Source organism: Myotis yumanensis, unplaced genomic scaffold (assembly GCF_028538775.1).
Source record: "Myotis yumanensis isolate MYYU_CA2020_CCGP unplaced genomic scaffold, mMyoYum1.0.hap1 SCAF_10, whole genome shotgun sequence".
Classification (NCBI taxonomy): Eukaryota; Metazoa; Chordata; class Mammalia; order Chiroptera; family Vespertilionidae; genus Myotis; species Myotis yumanensis.
The window spans coordinates 7,577,946-7,599,550 of NW_027223761.1; positions in this window are offsets into that span (position 1 = coordinate 7,577,946).

A 21,605-nucleotide genomic window follows, 5' to 3' on the forward strand; every position below is an offset into this window, starting at 1 on the left:
TTCCGCAGGCTCCTGGACTGTCTCTGCTTCGTCGGAAGGGAGGCAGTGTGGTACAATGGTTAAGAGCAGAGGCTCTGGCCTCAGGCTGCCCCTTTCTAGCTTTGTGTCCTTGGGCAACTTTGAGCCTTAGTTTCTTCATCTGTAAAATGGGAATAATGGAAATATAACTCCCTCACGGGGCAGTTTTAAGAATTAAATGAGCTAATACGTGTAAGCTGATCTAAGATATATCATTGATGAAAGCAGCTGGCACGAACTGAGAACTCAGGTGCTACCAGCCATTTGTTATTAGAGTGCCCACGTGTCGGGGGAGCAGCCAGGGCCCAGGGCAGAATTCGCAGGTGGTTACACAGAAGGGAAGGGAATGGTCGGAGCTGGGAGGGAGGTGGGGTCCCAGCTCACAGATGGGAAAACTGAGACTCAGCTCCCTGTTCGACAGGAAGCGGGGGCTCCTATTCCCAGCACCACCCCAGTGGCCTCTCCACAGGGACCTCGCTGAGAGGGACCGCACGGTCTCCCACGGCCTTGGCCCAAGAGGCTGCGGGGCGCATGGCAGCCTCCTCCCTTCATCACCCCTGGGACAGAGGCCCCCTCGGAGCCCCAGCCTTAGGGCAAGAGTGCTTGCCCATTCCCTGCCTCACACCCTGCAGCAACCCTGTGTTGGCGCCTATTTCACAGCAAGAGATCCAGGGGATCCGGGGAATCAGCTGACTGTCCCAAGTACATGGACGTTCAGGGCTGGAACCCAAGTCTGTCTGATCCCAAGGCCCCCAGCCACCTCCAGAGCGACTGGCAGGGGTCGCTGCCACGCCAGCTGAGCCTTCCGTGGGTCCTGCCCTTTACGAGGTGAGTCCCATCATCCTCAGGACAACCCAGTGATGTTGGGCCCATTATGATGCCCTGTTATGGACCTGGAAACCGAGTCACACAATGACAAGTCACTCCCCCAGGCCCTCACTGCCCTGCTGGCCAGAGAGCACGCTGGGACGTGACCCCGGCAGCTGCTCTTAGCCAGGGCATGAACTATACGCGGAGAGAAGACAAGAGTGGGGGAGGGGGACGGGTATGAGAGTGGGGGGCGCGGGTTCTGTCCTTCTGCCCGCATTTCCTCCACAGAGCTGAGAGGAAAGAGCCCAGCATTTATTGAGCACCTACTATGTGCGCGCCCATCTCAAACCATTATTTTGCAAGCTGAATATTCTTAACTGCATTTTATGAACAAGAAATGAGACTCAAGGAGACACCTAGTTGGGGGTGGGAGGTGGCAGGAGGTAAGATTTCCTAGCCTGCGACCCCAGAGTTCCCGCTGGAGAAGCCAGAGAAGTGGGGGCCCCTCCCGGGGAGCTGGTCCTCCTCCTGCTGCCTCCTCTCTCCCCCCCTCCTGCCCCGGGGAAAATTAAGTGGTGAACGTTTTCAAAGTCGACCGTCCAAAGCAAATGGTTGGAGGAAGGAAATGTGCAATTAGGAGCTTCGGCGTAATTTCCACCGTGCGGTTTGAGCTCGACTGTAAACACTCAGGATGGGAGGACGCGCTTCCCCCCCGGGCTGGGGCTCCTGCCAGCTCTGCCGGGCCCCAGGACCAGGAGAGCCAGGGGGGCACCCGCGGGGAGGTGGTGGACTCGGACCGGGAGGCGCTGGGGGCTGTGGGACACGGCCATTCCCAAGGGAGGCTTCTTCCAGCAGAATGTGCCGGCTTTACAGAGAGGAAATATTAACGTTGTAATTATAATTCTGTGTATTCAATTAAGTTATTAAACAGGCCTGGCCTGCGGGAGAGAGAGAAAAACCCCTCCGTTTCATTCTAATTGCTTCTCCCAGGATGTAATTAGAGACTTATAAAGGAATCAAGCCAGAAAAGGCGGCTGGCTCTGCTGGGCCTGGGTCTGGGCCCGGGGTCTGGGACTGTGCCTATGTCTGGGCCAGGGTCCGGGGTCTGGCCTGGGTCTGGGCCTGTGTCTGGGCCAGGGCCTGGGGTCTGGGTCTGGATCTGGGCTCAGGGTCTGGATCTGGGACTGGGGTCTGGGATCTGGTTCTGGGGCCTGGGGTCTGGGCCTGGAGCAGGGTCTGGGGTCTGTTTCTGTGGTCTGGGGCCTGGGTCTGGACCTGGGTCTGGGTTCTGTGCTGTGTCTGGGTCTTGGGTTTGAGCCTGAGGGCTGGGGGCTGGGGGCTGAGCCTGGAGTCTGGGCTTGGAGTCTAGGCTGGGTCTGGGGTCTGGGCCTGGGGTCTGGTCCAGGGTCTGAGATCTGGGCCTGGGATTTGGGTGAGTGAGCAGAGCTGGTCCCAGTCAGAGGAGGCTGTGCTCTGAGAACATAATTGCCACGAGGGTGGGGGTTTGGGTCTGTTGGTGTCCTCATGCCTGGCACATAGTAGGTGCTCAAGAAATCATTGTGGGATGAATGTCTAGTGGCCAGTGACCAGCTAAAGGGGCCGGGAGTGGCTGTCCAGCTGCCGTGGAGATCTCAGCAGAGCTGTTCCAGAGACGCAGTGGCTTCTTGCTGGACCCAGGGCCAGACTTGGCCGGAGCACACTGCTCTGCCTCCCTGGTGGCCAACACCAATGTCCATCCTGGCTGTGACCATGCGCTGCTGCTGGTTACATAGACGACCTTCACCTCTTCCTTTAGCCTCTGCTCTGGTCACCAGAACCTGATGACCAAGGAAAACTGTGTCACCCAGGGAGGGGCCAACATTCCACCAGCCCCAGCCCTGTCCTAGCAACAGAACCCTGAACCTCCCAAAGGGGCAGGTTTTTAAGCATTGGGGTCAGAGGGTCCAGAGAGCAAAAGCCCCTCCTCCAAACCCCCCATGTCAGGCCCCCTGTGGAGCCTCTGGGGGAGAGGGGCCCGGAGAGGGTGCAGGCCCCGAGCAGGCCCCAGATCCGGCTCCACGCTCCTCCAGCCGACAGCTGCCCCCAGGCTCCGTGCAGAAGCTCCCGTCGGACGGGAAGTGCCTCGTTCCAGCTGGCACGGCCTTATCGAACAGCCAGGCTTTGTCAGTGTGGACAGCTGCGGTGACGGGGGCTGGCTCCGCGCTGGGCTGGGGGCCGGCTGGGGGGCTGGATTTGGGAGGCTGAGGAGGGGGAGGCCGAAGCCAGCAGCATCTCCCAGTGGGTGGGCGAGCGAGGATCATGAAGCTTTGGTTCAGCAGAGCCTCCTGGAAAGCTGAGTCCCTCCAGAGGGTGCCACGGCGTGAGGCCTGATTGGGGCGTGACTGTAAAGGGAAGAAGAATGTGCGTGGAGAAGATGGGAGGAGCTGGGCCTGTTCGCTAGTCTCCCCTGGCACACCAAAGAGCCATCCTTCAATGGCTGACACTGAAGGAGCCACAAAAGTAATCATTTTGGAGGGAAAGGAAGGTGTGGGGACCTTTCCTATGTACAACCATCCATCCATCCATCCATTCATCCATCCATTCATCCATCCAATTATCTACCCACCCATCCACCCATCTATCCCTCCACTTATCCACTCATTTACCCATCCATTCATTCATCTCCCCACTCTTCCGTCCATTCAGCCATTTAACCTTCCACCATCCATCCATCCATCCATTCCTTCACCCATTCATCTACCCACCCATCCTGATTCCCAGGTGCTTAACACCAGTGGCTGAAAAAATGTTGACTCTGGAAGAAATAGGTTCGAACAACAGTGGGACACACACCTCAGTCTAAACACACAGGCTCTGGAGTCAGAGAGACCCGGTTTGACTGTGAGTCCTACCACTTCCTATCTTACCCTGGTGTCAGTCACCCGACTCCTCTAAGTCTCTGTGCCCTCGCCTGGAAAACGGGGCTTGTCACTTCGTGGGGACGTTATGGTGATTCATGTAACATGCTTAGCACAGTGCCTGCACGAGGTCAGAGCTCAGATAAAGGCACTTTTAATGCCTACCTGCCCACTGGATGGGGAGCTCCTCGCTCTCACCTCAGCAGCCCTGCTCTGATTCCTGTCCCAACAGGCCCTGACGGCAGTCACTCCCTCCACGCCCCTCCTCAGGTTCTGGAACCTAGGGATACGGGGCACCCAGCAGGGCCCTGCTGGTCCCAGAATCAAGCAAGATCACAGATCACATTTTGCAAGGGTGGGAGAGAGCAGGAGAGTTCATCTGCCTGGAACCCAGCAAGAAGCCCCATTCATACTGGTTTCCCAAAGCAGCTCTACTTGGCAGGGAAGGATCCCCATGACCCCTCTCTGCTTTGCGAGGAGCTTGTAGTTAGTAGCTGTGTATTGAAAGGGACAAAGTGCAGTGAGGCACTGTTTCCGGGCCGAGTCCTCGGAGAGGTGGGATTGGAAAGGTGCTATTTGCAGTCACCTAAGAGAGCTCAGTGTTGCTGTTTGCTTGTCTGGCCTCCCCAGTGGGAGTGAAGGCTGTGGCTCAGTCTCCACAGCCTTAGGCGTGAGCTCATCTATTCTCATCTCCTTGCTGATGACTCTCTGATATCCAGCTCCCGACCTGGTCTCCCTCCGGAATTTCAGGCCCACAGCTCCAACTGTGAATGTTAATGTCTCTATCTTTTCAGACTTAGAATTTCCACTTGGTTCTTTATTACAGTGTCCATTTCTCTGCCTAGATTCCTTATCTGTTTCCTTATTAAGACTATATTTTCCATTAATTCTGCAAGCATATTATCTCTTAACTTTGGGGCAATGTTATAAGAGCTGTTTTGAAAGATTTGTTTGCTAAATCTATTATCCAGGCCACTTTAGGGTTGATTTCCATTGACTGTTGTTTTTCATTCTTGACTATGAGTCACATTTTCTTGTTTCTTTGTACATATGAAATTGCTGATTACATATTGGACAAGCCCTGGAGAGGGAGAGGATGTTTCTACAGACTGATCACTGCTGGCTATGATTTGGGGGGTTCTGGTCCCTGATGGTCTCCCACAGGGAAAGAGACAGTGAGAGCTCCTTGCAGGAATAGTGAACACCCCCAAGGATGAGGGGATGCTGCAGGCAGGGCTGTGGGCACACCGATCCCCAGGTGAGGCACTGGGGGCCACCTGTAGTCTCCTGAGGACCCCCGGACCCACTAGAAGAGCTGAGATTGGGTGGGTGTCCTGCCCCTCCCGCCTGCTTCACAGAGGGAAGCTCCCTTTGGCCACTATCTCCCCTTCCCAATGTGCCCCCATTGGGGGTAGGAGATGCTGTGGGTCCACAGGGTCACACACCCTGTGCTGGCCACTTTCCGTTGACCCTCCAGGCTCCCTTTCTGCCCTGCTCTCTGCCCCAGAGGCTGAGTCCCATGGGCCCTGTTCCTGGGCTCCATGCCTTCTGGCTTCCTGTGGGGTGGTGCCATGGCGAGCCCTGGCTACAGGTAAGAGGGGAGGAGAAGTCACAATATGCACAGCACAGCACAGCACAGCACAGCAGCTCCCCTGTGGGGTCACCTGGGCAGGCTGTGTCCCTGGATGAAAGGGCGCACCTTCCCCTAAGCAGCTCTCTGTCAGTAGCTCCTTCCAGGTCCCGGCAATGTGCCTCCCCATCCCTTCAGCCTAAGGAAGGGTGGCCGCGGCCCGGAGTGCGATGCAGTGCCCACCCTCGTGCTCCCCATCCTCTGCAGTTTTCCCAACTTGAGTCATCTTGTTCCTGGTGAAACCCTGACTGACACATAGGCCTGTCCCCTGGCAGCACAGAGAGGCCTCCGGCCATGCTGCTGCTCCCACAGCCGGCTTACATGGCTACACCCAGAGCACCGCCCTGGACCACCAAGCCGTTCTCCCAGAAAGGTGGGAGAAAGCCAGAGAAGCCTCATTCAGAGCAGGCCTCCCAGGTCCATGAGAGAGGCAGAGTCGAAAGGCCAGCCTGGGACAGCATAGCAACCACTTGGGACAATGACGTCTGTGGCTTTGGAGTCACAGAGCGTTGGGTTCAAGTTCTGCCTCTTTTTACTACTCACTGTGTAACCGTGGGGAGCACCGCTTCCTCTCTCTGACCCTCAGGCCCAGCCTGAGCTCCATGACGGGGTCCCCAGGAGACAGTATGCAGAGCCCAGCGCCGACCCAGCTCCCAGTGGCCACAGCAGGGCCCACGAGGAGGCCTGTCCCCAGCTTCCCCGGCCTGCTCCGGGGTGAATCGCTGCTGAGTCACGGCTAGTAGGTTCCCAAAGTAGAAACTCTGTCAGATCTCAGAGAATGTCAGCCCCAGTGACTCACGTGTGTTTCTCTCCAAAACAGGATCGCAGGCCTTTGGGACCAGCTCAGCCAACTCGGAGAGGCATTGCAAAGCTGTGAGTGGAACGCTGGGTTCCGGCCACAGAAGAGCTGCCAGGAGAGGAGTTCCCACTAGGAAAATCTGATTCAGCCAGCGTCTCTTTCTCCGTTAGGTTCCCAGTTCCTTGGCTGTGTCTGCAGCTAAGAGCTAGGGCTCCATGCTGGGTTGACAGGAAGCTGGTGGCAGCGATGGTTTTGTTGTTATGGTGATGGTGTTGTTTTTAATGGTGGTGGTGATGGATGGAATGGTGGTGGTAGAGTGGATAATGGTGATGGTGGTTATTGGAGGGTTGTTGGTAATGGTGATGGTGACGCTGTTGGTGGTGATGGTGGGTTGTTGTTGATGGTGGTGATGGTGGTGGTGAGGTGGTGGTTGTGGAGATGATGGTGATGTTGGTGGTGGTGTTGGTGCTGGTGGTGCTGGTGCTGGTGGTGATGGGATGTTGATGTTGAAGGTGGTGGTGATGAAGATGGTATTGATGCCTCACAGCCTGAGCCCAGGAGCAGAGCGTTGAACCCAGAGAACCTGACTGCTCACCCCAGTTCTGCTACTTAGGACCCAGTGAGCTGGAGAAGCAGATCCAGCCCCTCGGAACCTGGGCTTCCTCATCAGTGAGGAGAGGACCCTTTCCAGGCTGCTTGGGCATCAGAGTGGCTGGCCTGTGAATGCCCGTGACTACGTGGAGTCTTAGCAGCTGTGAAGCGCTGAGCAGGGCCTGCTGCGCAGACACATACAGGCACAGAACGCAGCTGCAGTGGACGTGGCTCCGCGATGGGTTTCTGTGGAGCAGGCTCCCTTCCTTTTTAAGGCAGCAACACGCCCTTTCTTTTGGAGAATTTTGAACACTTTCTCTCCCTCTTAATGTGGCTTGGAGGGGCTGGCAGTCCTGGACCCGTGTCCCCTGACCGCAGGGATGGGTGTGTGGCCCAGGCTGGAGCTCGCCCAGCAGGAGGCGGTGTCATTTGGCTCAAGACTCACAAAGCTGCCTGGGGTCGCCCGCCGCCATTTTTCATACCCCATGAAGGGTACCTGTCTGCAAAGCCTAAGGATAACGAGCTGAGAAAGGCAGAGAAATACCTGAAAGAGGAAGACAGGGAGAAAGGGAAGAGGTGGAAAGTGCTGGTGGCCAAGAGAACCCGGGACTTTGTTTAAGCACCTGGATCCAGCCGTGCCTGCCGATAGCTGGTCTGCCCCCGAGCCTCCAGCTTACACAGGCCACAGAACAGCCCCAGCCTAAGTTCAGATGTCCCACGTTCCGATAGTTTCAGTCGCCGAGTCAGAGAAGATCAATACTTTAAAGACAGTTGCGTTCTGCTCAAGGGATCCCCACGGAGTAGAGGGTCCCCGTGGAGGAAGGCACCCAGTCCCCCTGGACGGCCCCGCTGGGTTTGTTCAGCCCCAAAGCAACCGCGTCTGCGGTGGGAGGGAGGGTCGGTGAGAAGGCCCGCTTTCGGGAGCTGTGGTTCCTCGGTGCTCACAGGCTACTCGCCTCTTTGGGAAGGACTGTGGCCGGAGGGGGACAGGCAGTGGCATCATGGTGGTGTCTCTGCTAGACTTTCCTGGTTGGTTTTGTCACTGAACCCCCCCGCCCCCTGCGCCCGCCACCCCCACCCCGCCCCCGGAAGCCTCCTCCACTGGGCAGACTGGGACGGTGGGTCACCTGCTTCTATCCTCTGGGACTGGTTTCCGGGCCCAGCCACACCGCTGGGACACTGTGTGCCCGTCTGTGGGACAGCAGGTCCCGCTGGTGCCTCCAGTGGCTTCTTGGAAAGCGTGTGCTGAGAAGTGGCCAGGCCGAGTGCCCAGGCAGGATTGGCTCCCGGCTACCAGCGGCAGCGTGGGTGGCCCCAGGTCCTCTGAATCCAGGAACCCAGGCTTTGGAAGGTGTAAGCTCTGTGCGAGAGTCTGGTGTGTGTGTGTGTGTGTGTGTGTGTGAGAGAGAGAGTCTGGTGTGTGTGTGTGTGTGTGTGTGTGTGAGAGAGTCTGGTGTGTGTGTTGTGTGTGTGTGTGTGTGTGTGTGTGAGTCTGGTATGTGTGTGTGTGTGTGTGTGTGAGAGAGTCTGGTGTGTGTGTGTGTGTGTGTGTGTGTGTGCGTGTTGACTGGGAGATGTGCTAGTAGCATTTTTGCATCCCCTTTCCATACGTGAACAGGACATCCCCACGGTGGCCTTGGAACCTGCAGAGAGGGCCTGTGCTCCTTCCCAGCACCACTGGGCGTGGCCACTTGCTTACTTGGGCCAATGGAACGTGAGAGGATACCCTTCTGAGCAGAAACTTGAAGTGCCATTGAGCGTTGCCACGAGGCTCACGTGCCCACACCAGCTCTGTGCCTTCAGCTTGGACGCCGGCGTGTAGAGAACGGGACTGACTGTGGCCACCGTAAAGCTCGAGACACAAACCTTCCCTGCTGTAGGCCTTTGAGATGTAGCTGTTTCCCGGCACAGCTGCCAGGGAACCACGTGGCTTTCACAGCCACGTTGCCGTCGGCAGGAGGCTCACCCCTTCCACCAGTCCCCAGGAATCTTGCCCTGGCCAAGCCCGTTGACAGAATGTTTGCATTTGGGCATGAAAAGTCACCAAATATCCACACTATCTACTTTGGGGCTGCCAGGGAAGACCTCGGGCTTGGAAACAGCCTGTTTGTCGAGGTACAACGTACATACGACAAAATCCACCGGTTTAAGTGTGCAATTGAATGAGGTGAAAGATGTACACAGTTGGGCAACCCTCGCATTTACCCGGATATACACTCCTCTGGAAAGTGTCCTCGAGCCGCTGTGCAATCCAGCAGCCGCCCCCCTCCCGCACCACCTGCAGGTAACTGCCCACCCGCTTCCTGCTGCTGCCGCTCAGATTTGCCTGCTGTGGAACCGCATGCCGGGAGCCGGTTCATCCTTGCTGTTTCAAGGGACCTGGCATATATGGCATACTGTTCTTATTATGTTTGCTCACCTTCTTGGTGCTATGTGTTTTAACCAAGGTCACCTCTCCAAGAAAGGTTGTTTCCCCAGGTAGGGATTTTTCCCTGAAGTTAGGGAGGGGATAAAACCCCTTAACTAAGTGCCAGGTGGGTAGTTAATCACTTTAACTACAAACAATCACACTTAAGCTACATAATCTTTACTCCCTGGAATGGAGATAAGAAACAACGCCCTAACCTTTGGAATAGAAATTGACAGGATTAAAATCAACTGGTATAAATACAGATGTAACAAGACAACAGAGACAGAACCTAGAGACAGAACCTAGCAAGAAAATGGCAAAAGAACCTGGATAGAGCCTGGCTAAAGAACCTGGTGACTGAACCTGGCTGGAGAACCTGGAGAACCTGGCTAGAGAACCTAGAGAGAGAACCTAGAGACAGAACCTGGAGAACCTGGAGGAAGGACTTGGCTGCAGATCCTATACAGAACCTAGAGACAGGACCTGGCTGAAGAACCTACACAGAACCTGGCTACAGAATTTGGCTGGAGAACCTAGACAGAACATGACAGGAGAACCTGGAGAAGCTGAATAGAGAACCTAGTGAGAGAACATGGCCACAGAACCTGGCTGAAGAACCTAGACACAGAACCTGGCGACCGAACCTGGCTGGAGATCCTGCACAGAACCTGGCTGGAGATCCAAGACAGAACTTGACTGGAGATCCAAGACAGAACTTGGCTGGAGTTCCTGGCTAGAGATCCTGGCTAGGCTGCTGATCAACTGAACGCTGTCTCCATGTCATTCCTTCATCGTCGACTCCGTCCACACCTTTGGGGACCCCTGGACCCGTTGGGGTTGGACCCCAGCAACCGCACACGATGGAGCCATCAGCCATGTGCTCCCCGGGTCTGCTCCCTGCTCAGCGAGACAGCAGCGGGGTCGCCGGGGCAGTGCGCGTCTGCGCCTTGTTGACTGCGTATCCCTTCCTGCGCCGATGGCCACGGGGCATGGGGGTCCTGCCCCCGCGGACTCTCTCGTGGGGGTCTCTGTGGGCATGTTTTCCTTTCTTTGGGGCCTATTGTCACAGCGTATCCCAGTTCGTAAGGAAACTGCTGAATTGTCCCAGAGCGGTTGCGCAATGTCACACGTTCCACCCGTGGGAGAGAATGCCAGATGCTCGGCATCCTCGCCAACACCGGGGAGCGCCGCCTGCAGTATCAGGCGCCGTGCGGTGTGACGTGGGGTCTCGCTGCGGTTTTAATGAGCTTCCCCGTGGTTACGGGCCATAGCGAGCGACGAGCGGCGTCTCAGGTGCTGCTCGGCCGGTAGAGAGCCCCCTTTGTGGAGTGGGGCTCATACCTGTTGCCCCATTTTTATTGGGGGGTGTGCCTTACGCCTGAGCTGTGAGAGTCCTTGGTATATGCTGATCCCAAGCCCCTGGCAGCGCTGTGCGTGGCGAGTATTTCCTCGCAGCCTGTGATTTTCCCTGTGGGTGTTTTGGGGCTTCTTTTTAAGGTGGATTTTGGAGGGCAGCCTATTTTAATGTTGGTGAGGTCCATTGATCCCATGTTTTATTTCTGTGGTGCCTGCCTTTGGGGTCCTTGTGACAGCTTTGTTGGCCCCTGAGTCATCATGCAGTTGGTTTTTATCGATTGCTTCCTCCTTTACTCTGGGTCCCCTTTTTCTTTCCCCGTCTCCCTCCCCCCCCCCCCCCCCCCCCCGCCCACACACACTCACAGTGTCTAGTTTTTTATTGCGCACGTACCTTCCCAGGAGCGTTGTAGGATGCGCGCTCTCCCCTCATGCGGGGAGGGTTGGGTTTTGCTCCAATGGGCAGCTCTATTGCTCTCTGCCCTGAACCGGTATGTACTTGCCCTCATCCTTTGTTGGTGGGTTTGGGGGAGCCCTAGATGGTCCCAAGCCCCGGACATGGGGAGATCCTCCCCCCACACTGTTCCCAGAGACCCCATCTGGGCTTGTGTTGGGTTCGTTAAGGGGAGTCTAATGTTCGTACAGCCCGAGGACGGCGCCTTGTCCGAGGCACGCCTTCTCGGTCGGCAGTGGCAGGTCCCGGGGTGAGCGAGGCTCTGCCCCAGGCCTGGACCCTGCCCCTGCCTCTGCCCCTGCTCAACCTCCGGAATCACTCCATCCCCAGCTCAAAGCCCCTTGCTGGTACCCTGCCCCACAGCTTCTGGAAACGGCAGCGCCTCCTCGGCTCAGTGGGACCACCATGATGTCCCAGGACCCCAGCTGGCTGAGCCATGGCGGGAATTGCCCCAGGAGATCTGCGGTTCCCTCCTAAGCTTCCCCTCCCTCGGGGTCATGGTCACGAACACCTGGCTATCCAGCGCCTGTCAAGAGGTGCCTCACACCTGTCGTCCAGGTGTGTGGCTGCCCCTGGGGGGAGGGCCAGCCCAGAGCTTTTTTATTTTAAATACTAGAGGCCCCTGTGCATGAAATTCATGCTGCGGGGGGGGGGGGGGGGGTTCCCTCAGCCTGACCAGCACCCTGTCCAATTCAGGACCCCTTGGGGGATGCCTGACTGCCTCTCAAAATCCGGGACCGCTGGCTCCTAATTGCTTGCCTGCCTGCCTGATTGCCCCTAACCCCTCTGCCTGCCTGATTGCCCCTAACTGCTCCCCTACCAGCCTGATTGCCCCTGACTGCTCCCCTACCAGCCTGATTGCCCCCAACCACCTCTGCCTCACCCCACACTTGGGACCTAGGATTCCCTCCTCCGGCTGGTTGCAGGCACCCAGGACCCGGTCAGCTTCGCCTGGGTTGCAGCTGTAGACACCCAGGACCATGGGGTGGGTGGCTTGTCCCTCTCCCAGGCCGCAACCTAGCTTGTCCCCATTCCTCCCTCACGAGCTCATTTGTGCCTGGCTGGTCCCCATTCCTCTCTCCCCAGTGCTGAGTGTCTGAGCTGTTACAGCATAATGGCCTGAGAGTGTGATGACCATTTGCATGTTAGCTCTTTATTATTTTAAATATGTTTTTATTGATTTTAGTGAGAGAGGAAGGGAGAGGGAGAGAGAGAAACACTGATCGGCTGCCTCTTGCATGCCCCCTAACTGGGGATCAAGTCTGAACCGGTAATCAAACTAGCGACCTCTCGGTGCGCAGGGCTATGCTCAACCCCTCAGCCACTCGGGCCAGCGTCAGCCTAGAGCTCTTTCCCAGACCTGCTGGGCTCTATGTTGGACTCTGAGCCAAAGGCAGACCCCAAACAGGTAAGCTGCTCCTCTCCAGGAGGTGCAAGCGTGAGGGAGGGACAAGAGGCCAGATGTGACTCCAACATCGCATCGGGCACATCTGCTCTGGGGGAGGGGCCGGTGAAAGGTCCCCGGGAACACGACGCTGGGGCTTGAACCTTGTTTTGTGCTGAATGTTGTCCCCTCAGATCCAGTGTGGGGTTCTAACCCCCAGGCCCTCAGAATGGGGCCTTATTCAGAGAGGGTCACAGTAATGACGTGAACGGGATGTCATTCGGACACACCCTGACCCAGTGTGACCGGGGTCCTTATAAAAAGGGGACATTGGGTGCGGCCGGTGTGGCTTAGTGGTTGAGTCTCGACCAATGAACCAAGTGGTCACTGGTTCGATTACCCATCAGGGCACATGCCCAGATTGTGGGCTCGATCCCCAGTTAGGGGGCATGCCAGAGGCAGCCGATCGATATTTCTCTCTCATCGATGTTTCTATCTCTCTATCCCCCTTCCTTCCTCTCTCTCTCCAATTAATAAAAACATATTTAAATAAAGGGGGGGAGGGACATTGGACACAGCGACACTCATAGAGGGAGAACGCCCTGCGAAGATGAAGACGGCATATGCAGGCCTCGGGAGGAACTAGCCCTGCTGACACCTGGTCCTCAGACCCCCAGCCTCCAGGACTGGAGACTATACCTTCCTGTTGTTGAACAGGAATTCCCTGTCTGTGGTACTTTGTACAGCTGCCGGAGCAAACGCTATAGACCTGGAGGTTGGGTGGAAATGAATAAGAAGGGAGATGGGAAGCCTTTCAGGCAGAGGGAATAGCAAAGCCCAGGTAGGACAGAGTGCGGGTGATGGAGGAACAGAAGGCGGGGCACGTGCAGAGCATGGAGCACACGAGGTGGGTCATGAGGCAGAGGCAGGCATGGGCCAGGTCCTGCAGGCCTGGATGGCCGCGCCTAGGCGGTGGGGGAGAGGGTTGGCGAGAGACATATGACAGGGGTCAGGGGTTAAGTCCAGGGAAGAGGGAGCCAGAAAGAGGTCTGGGGGCAACGTGAAGCCACCCTTCCCTGGTTTCACAGCCCCGCAGCCCCCATGCTGTCCTCTGCCCAAAAGCCGGGCCTGTGCTTGTTGCTGAGGGTCTGAGCCTTGGAGGCCAGAGCCTGAACCGCAGGACCCCCCAGACCCTGCTGGGGAAAGAGGTGATTAGCAGACCCCTTTGAAGAAGCTGCAGTTCTGGGCCAAGCCCCAGGCACAGGCAGGGAAACCACCTAACGACCAGCCCCATCTGACACATTGCATTTGAATTTAATAAGGGGGCTGTTTCTCTCCTGGAGGGGGGATGAAACGAAGCCAGCCGAGAAATTTTAATCGCATAAACGGGCCGCAGTCAGCATTTCCCCAGCCACCTTTTCTTTATTTAACGTTCACCTTGGACGAGGTGTGAGTCATGTGTGGATAGCTCCCAGCCCTCCGGTCTTTGCCGTTTGGCTGGGAGGCGGGTCTAAGGCACCCATCTGTCACCTGCAGCTGGATGGGCCCCAAGTCCCTTCTGCTCACCGGCCTTGTCCCCGAGGGAGGGAGGACCTGGTACCAGGCTCAGTGCCAGCTGCTACACGCAGTCCACGCAGCAGCCCTGCGCCTCGAGACAACTATCATCCCTGTTGCAGGTGGGGAAACTGAGGCTCTGGGAGGCCGAGCACCCTGCCAGGTTCACACAGCCTCCGAGCCAACCTGACGCCGAGGCCCACACTGCGTTCCCAGGCAGCTCTGGGCTCTCCCTGTGGAGAAGGGCAGGGGCGCCAACTATGAGGAGGTGGTGGCCGTGTCAGCCCTCAGACCTCCTCACACATGGGGATTGAAGGATGACCTCCATATCTCCATCCTGCTAACCTGCACCTCCTTCAGGTACGGGGCTCTGTTCCAGAAACCCTAACACTAATGCAGGAGGCCTCTGTGTTCAAAAGAGAAGGTTCTGGAGTGGGGAAAGGATGGGGGAGTGTGGATTTCATCCCAAATGCAAGAGGAATCGTTGGATGGTAAGGTGGCAGGATTCCATGATCAAGTATGAATTTTTAATTTTTCTTTACTTTTTACTGACGTATAACTTACAGCAAATTTGAGTGTACAGCTCAACGGAATTTTAACTCGATTTTATGAGGTTCTCGGATGCCCAGTAAACCGTCCGTATTGAAAGTTACCGTTTCGTGAGTTTGACATATGTGAACCCATGTGAAACCTCTGACACGGGCAAGGTGGCAGACATAACCATCGCCCCCAAAGTTTCCCGTGTTCCCATAATCCAGCCCTCTACCCACCCTCGTCCCCAGGCACCACCGACCTGCTTTCTCTCCCTCTAGATTCTTGGGTGTTTTCCACAGTTTCACGCAAACGGAACCAGGGAGCCCACACTCTGGTTTTTGTCTGCCTTCTTTCACTGGGCCTCCTTATTTTGAAACCCTGCCAGGATGTAGTGTGTATCAGCAATTCACTCCCTTTTGTTGCTGGGTAGTATTTCGCTGCACGGAGGTACCCCACTTGGTTGCTTTGTTTATTCATTCTCCCAGGGGATACGCATTTGGGGTGTTTCCAGTTTGGGGCTATTGCAAATAAAGCCACTATGAACATTCCTGTACACATCTTTGAGTGAATTTCCCTAGGGCAAATATCCAGGAGTGAATAATGGGGCCTAATTTTTTAAGGAGCTGCCAACTTTTCCCCGGAGTGGTTATACGAACACACACGAAAGGCGGGTTGCTTCCCATGCCTGCCTGCAGTGGCACGAACAGGCTTTCATTTTAGTGCGGTGGCATCTCACCGGGGTCTTACTCCACACTCCTGTAATGGCTAACGATGGTCCTAGCCTGTGGCCATCTGTCCATCTGCTTTAATGAAATATTGTTTCCAATCTTCGGCCCACTTTTGTTGGCCTGTCTTCTTAGGGTTCTTAGAAACATTGACATATTCCGGGTGTGAATCCTGTCTGGGATATGTGTGTGTTATGGACACCGTCTCCTCCTCTATCACTTGCCTTTTCGTTTTTTTACTGGTGTCTTCAAAAGAGCAAAAGTTCTAAGTTTCTATGAAGACCAATTTATCCATTTTTCCCCCTTTTGTGGTTTGTGCTTTTTGTATTCTACCTAGGAAATCTTGCCTTACCCCAAAGTCTCAAAGATTTTCTCCTCTGTTTTCACATAGAAAAGGCTTACGGTTTTAAGTAAGGGTTGATGTTCATTCTTTTTCTACTTGGAAATCCATTTTATCCAAATTATTCTTTGAAAAAATTTGTGTGAGATTTTTTTCTCAGCTAAATTGCCATGGCACCTTTTTAAAACAGCAATCAGCTGTATATTGGTGGTCTCTATTCTGTTCCAATGATCTATGTGATTGTCCTTACAGCAATAGCTGAATGTATTCAATTAATGTGACTTTTCAAAGTATATGTCTTGAGATCAGAAAAGACCTTCAACTTTATTATTCTTTATAAAAGTTTTTTATCATTCTAAGTCTTTGTATTTCTATATAAATTTTAGATTAGCTCACCAATTTTTATCAGGATTGTGTTGAATATATAGATAAATTTGAGAATAATTGCTAGCTTAATGTTGGATCTTCCAGCCTATGAACATGCTATACTCCTCATTTATTCAGGTTTTCTTAAATTTCTCTCAACCGTGTTTTATAATTTTCAGTCTGGTTGCCTTTTGTTAGATTATTCTTAAGAAAATTTTTTTGGGTGCTGTTCTAAATGGAATTAGTTTTTGTTTGCTTCTCTCCCAGCTGTTTGCATAAGAATATGATCAATTTTGATAAATTAACTTTGCATCCTGTGACCTTACTACATTCACTTACTAATTCTAGTGGTTGTAAGTTCCCAGGATTTTCTATGTAAATACTCATCCCAACTGCAAATAGTAAATTTTGTTTCTTCAATTCCAATTTTTAGTCCCTATTTTATAGCTTTTTTTTTGTCTTATTGCAATGGCCAGGATTGCCAGAACAATGTTGAGTAATCATGGTGAAAGCAGTCTCCTTGACTTTAAGGAAGAGAAATTTCAGGCTCACCATTAATTATAATATTGATTACAGATTTTTTTTTTTTTTGTAGATGCCCTTTATCAGTTTGAGGATGTTCCCTACTATCCTTAGTTTGCAAAAACTGCCTTATCATGAATGGGTATAAAATTTGACCAAATGCTTTTCCTATATCTGTTTTAAAACTCATGAAATTTCTTCCTGTTATTTGGTTAATATTATGATGTACATTGATCAGTCTTCAAATGTTTAGCCAACTTTATATTCCTGGCTTAGCCCTGCTTAGTCCTGATGTATTATTCTTTTATTTATACATATATTTATATGTTATTTATATATATATTGTGGGGTTTGACTTGCTAATATTTTAAAAGAATTTTTGTGGCTACATTCATGAGGAATGTTGTTCTGCACTTTTAAAAAAAATGTCTTTGTGAGGTTTTATATTAGGGTTGTGCTGGCCTTAAAGTGAGTTGGCAATGTTTCTTTCTCCTTTGTTTTCTGAAAAAAATAAAAAATAAAATGAAATGAAAAATCTGTGTAAGATTAGTTTAGTTTTTCCTCAAATGGTGTTAAAACTAACCGGTGAAGCCTTCTAGCTCCGGAATGTCCTTTCTGATGGCTTATTTCTTAATATAATGAATTAAATTTTGGTAACAGGTGTAGGGCTATTCAGATTTTCTGTTTCTTTGGTTAAGTTTGATTTTCCCACAAATTTGTCCATTTAAGATGTGGAACTTGTTGGAATGACAATGTTTGTGACGCCCTCTCACAGACTGTGGGGTCTGTGATAACCGATGCCTTCAACTTCTGACAGTAGTCGTTTGTGTTCCCTCTCTGTTTACGACTTCAACAGTTTGTCGATTTTGTTGGTCTTCTCAAAGAATCCGCTTTGGGCTTTGTTTCTTCCTCTTCGGTCTGTTTCTTATTTCCTGGGTTCCTGCTCTGTTTGTTATTGTGCCCTTCTTTCTCTCCACTCGGTTTCACCTTGCTCTTCTCTTGCTCGCTCCCCCAGGGCTGCTCCTCGGGGAACTGACTGCAGGATGCTCCTGTTCCTGACGCAACTACATACAGTTCTAAGCTGTCCTCCAAGCCCTGCTCGGTGGCATCCCACCGGTTTCCACGTGACACGTTTCCATGACCATTCGATCCGAGTTATTTTCTAATTTCTCTTGTGATTGCATCTTTAATTCATGAGTCATTTGTAGATTCATGAATCATTTATAGGTATTTGGGGTTTTCCTAGATGTCTGGTTGTTCATTCCTAATTAGATTCAGTTGTTGTCAGAGAACACACGTGATTTCTGTCCTTTAAAATGCAGTGAGCTTGTCTGATGGCCCAGCATATGGTCTATGTTGGCGACTGTGAAAGGCATGTGCGCTCTGCAGGGCGTAGTGTTCTATAAATAGCAACTAGATCCAAGAATCCAAGAGACTAATGGTGCTGTTTGTACCTTTCAAGTCTTCTTTTAAAAAGTTATTTATTGTTGACAGTATTACAGATGTCCCCCATCCCCCCCTTCGTTCCCCTCCGCCCAGCCTCTGCCCCCACTCCAGGCCTTCCTCACACTGTTGTCTGTGTCCGTGGGTTATGCACACATGCATATATGTTCTTTGGTTAATTTCTTCCTGTCCCCCCACCCCCTCCACCCTGAGACCTGTCATTCTGTTCCATGCAGCCATACCTATTTTGGACCTATTTTGTTGGTCAGTTTATTTTGTTCATTAGATTCCACATATGAGATCATGTGACACTTGTCGTTCTCTGACTGGTTTATTTCGCTTAGCACAATACTCTCCAGGTCCCTCCATGCTGTTGCAAAGGGTGAGATTTCCCTCTTTTTTCCAGCCTCATAGTATTCCACTGTGTAAATGTACCACAGCTTTTTTATCCACTCATCTACTGATGGGCACTTGGGCAAGTTTTTGCTAAATTTTTGTATATTTTTCTATTGATTACTAAAGGGGTGGGGGGGATGTTCAAATCTCCCTTTAAGATGGTGAAAATGTCGAATTGTTCCTTTTATCCTGTCCATTTTGCTTCATGTGTTTTAAGGCTCTATTCTTAGGCACATAGAAATGTATAATTATTGTATTTTCCTAATTAATCATCCCTTCTATACAACAAAACGTCTCTCTTTTTAAAAATAAATATATTTTTATTGACTTCAGAGAGAGGATTATCTCTGATAATCCTCCTTGTCTTGAGGTCTACCACTAATATAAATCTTAATTAATATTAACACTATAATGTGTTAGATCTTATGATATTCCCCACAGATTCCTGATGACCTGGTCATTTTCTTCCTCAATCCTTTTTCTCTGTGTTCTTCAGGTTGGGTATTTTTTTATTGGTCTACAAATTCACTAAGTTTTGCCTTTGTCATCTCCATTCTGCTATTGGGTCCATTTCATGATGTTTTAAATTTTTCAATATTTTATTTGATAATTCTAACATTTGAATATCCTCTTTTAATACTTTTTTTTTCCTGCCAAGATTTCTTATCTTCTTATTCATATCAGATGCTGTAGAAGCTGCTTTAAACCCTTTGATAATTCAACGTTCAAGTCATCTCAGTGTTTGCTTCTGTAGATTGTTTCATCCCTTGAGAATGCCCTGAAATTTCCCATTTCTTTGTATGTCAAATAATTTTGGATTATATGGGCAACGTGAATGCTGTATTGTGTAGACTCTGAGTTCTGTCAGCATCCTCTGAGAAATGTTTATTGATTTTTTGATTTAGCAGGCAATGAACCCAGTGGAGTTCAGACTGTAAGATCCATCTCGTCTTCGGTGGTGGAGGGCGGGCGGAGAGAAATGCTCACATCTTAGTTCAGTGCTCAGTTCAATACTTGGCTCATGGCTTTGGGTCTGTCCTGCACGTGTGTGGCTCGCGCTGAGACTTGTGTGGGCTCCTGCACACAGTTGGGTGAGCCCCCAGGGTGCCTCCTTCACGCTCCAGCCAGCTGGGCTCCTTTCCTCCAAGAAGACAGCATGGTTTCCATCCCAGCTTCAGCTACACACACAGCACTGATTTGGGACTGAGGTCCACCAATGGGACAAAGTTATGAGACAAAATAAAGGGAGAAAAACATTCCCTAAGCAGGCCTCTGCTCCGAGTTACGACCAGCTTCACAATTTGCATTTCATCAGAGTACATAGTGTAATGAGCGTGTGTGGGGGGGTGGGGGGGGTGGGGGTGGGGTAAATTATAGAGGGTTTACACCACCCTGGTGGACCAGGCTCCTTGATGGGTTGTTATGTATACGTGCATCCTTGTAACCACCACCCAATCAATATACCAGGCCTTTCTAGTCCCTCGAAGTCTCACTCTGCAGCAGGACCTGCTCCCTCACGGTAATTGTTATCCGTCTTATTTAACTGGCTGGTTCAGCCCAGTCTTGATGTCATACAAACAGAACTTTTCAGTGCCTGGCTCCGTTTTTTCCAGAGTGAGAGGTGCATCCTGCTGCTCCACATAGAGGCAGGCTACCATTGTCGTGCGGAATGACAGCGCACTGTGTGGTATGAACACCCCACAGCTGGTTTGTCTGTTCCACGGTGAATGGGCATCCGGGGGTTTCAGTTGAGGGCATCAGGCTGGGCATTTTAGAAGGCAGCACAGGGCAGAGTGGCTACAAGCATGACTTCTGGAGCCACACAAGCCTGGCTCTACCACCAAACAGCTGTGTGACCTTGGGCAGGTCACTTGCCCTCTCTGAGTCACAGCTTCCTCATCTGTGAAGGGAGGACCATATTTGTATTATTTACAGGGTTGTCATGACAATCAAGTAAGACGAGGTACGTCAATCACGTCGCCTGCTGCCTGCCAGAGCAGGTGATCAATAAGTGGCAGCTGTTAAATTATCACCGGTCCGGGGAGGGAGCAATTACGAATGTCGGCGCCGGTATCTGATCTGGGTTCCAATTCCAGGTTAAATGAAGCAATTGTTACTAAACACTCCGTGGAGGCTACGCAAGTAGTAAGCTCACAGCTTATTATCCTTATTGCTACCTGATCCTTTAAACGCTAGTGGCCTTCGTGACATGCCCTGCAGTTGGTGTTGCCATTCCCCGGAGAAGGGACTCTCTCAGACATGTGAGGGGAGTGCAGGTCACAGATCAGGAGGCGGTGCAGCTGGGACTTGGGCCTAGCCTTGCCCATTCCAAATTGCCTTCCAGATGTGGGGGCCCGGCTCCCCCAGGTCCAGGCGCTGCCCCACCCACCCTTGCAGCCCCACCTTGAATGTCAGAGAAGGGTGGACAACCTCTAACTGGCCGGCGCCCTCCCTGGCTTCCATTTCCCAGGCAGCCCAGTGGGGGCGGGGGGGGCAGGGGGGGCCAGAGTAAGAAGACCCAGACGGCAGAACTTCTCTCGGGGTCCGGTGTGCAAGCTGCAGCCCTCACAGGCTGCCCGGCCCACCAGCCCAGGTCCTTTCGAGCGGCCTGTGGCTGTGTGGGTCAGAGCAGGCACAGGTCCAGGGCACCATTCTCATTGCAGGCGGGAGCCCCACTGTCCTGGACGGACGGACGGACGGACCGACGGAGCTCCTTGGGTCCTGCTCTGTGTGCAGACCTACAGGCTGCCCTGCCATCTCCCCAGCACAGGCTGGTGATGGGGTGCAGGGCCTGAGGGCAGTGCATGGTGCCCACACTGGCGGGGCTCCTCTGCACTCTGCTTCCCCAGCATCCAGGCTGTTTGGGGCGGGGAGCCATCAGCTGGCCTGCAGATGCCAGAACCTCGTGAGGGGTGCATCCCAGCTGAGGGGCCCTGAGGAGGAAGGGGAGCAGGTCCCGGGAGGTGCTCTGGGTGGTGAAGGCCAGTCTGGGCCCGTGAGTGATGGCAGGCTCTGGCTTCGGGCCTGGTTTGAATCCTCCCACGTGGCACCTGCAGAAGGTTGCTGCCCATCTCTGTGCCTCGGTTCCCTCACCTGTGGTGGGGGTGGGGGTTGGGGGCATAAAGTGAGTCCCCGCCTCACAGGGACCTTGTGGGGATCCAGGCACATGACCCAGGTGAGGTGCTGCTTGGTCAGCACTGGCTGTGCTGACGCCCGGGCAGCCAGGTCAGGGCAGTGCCACCAAAGGTGTCCAGCGGCCACGCAGGCCTTTGAGAGGTGCCGAAGGCCTTGGGTCCACATACCAATTGCCACCCACACAGACTGACGTCCCTTCGAATGTCGCAGTGGGGCTAAGGTCACTTGGAATCCCAGAGGGGGC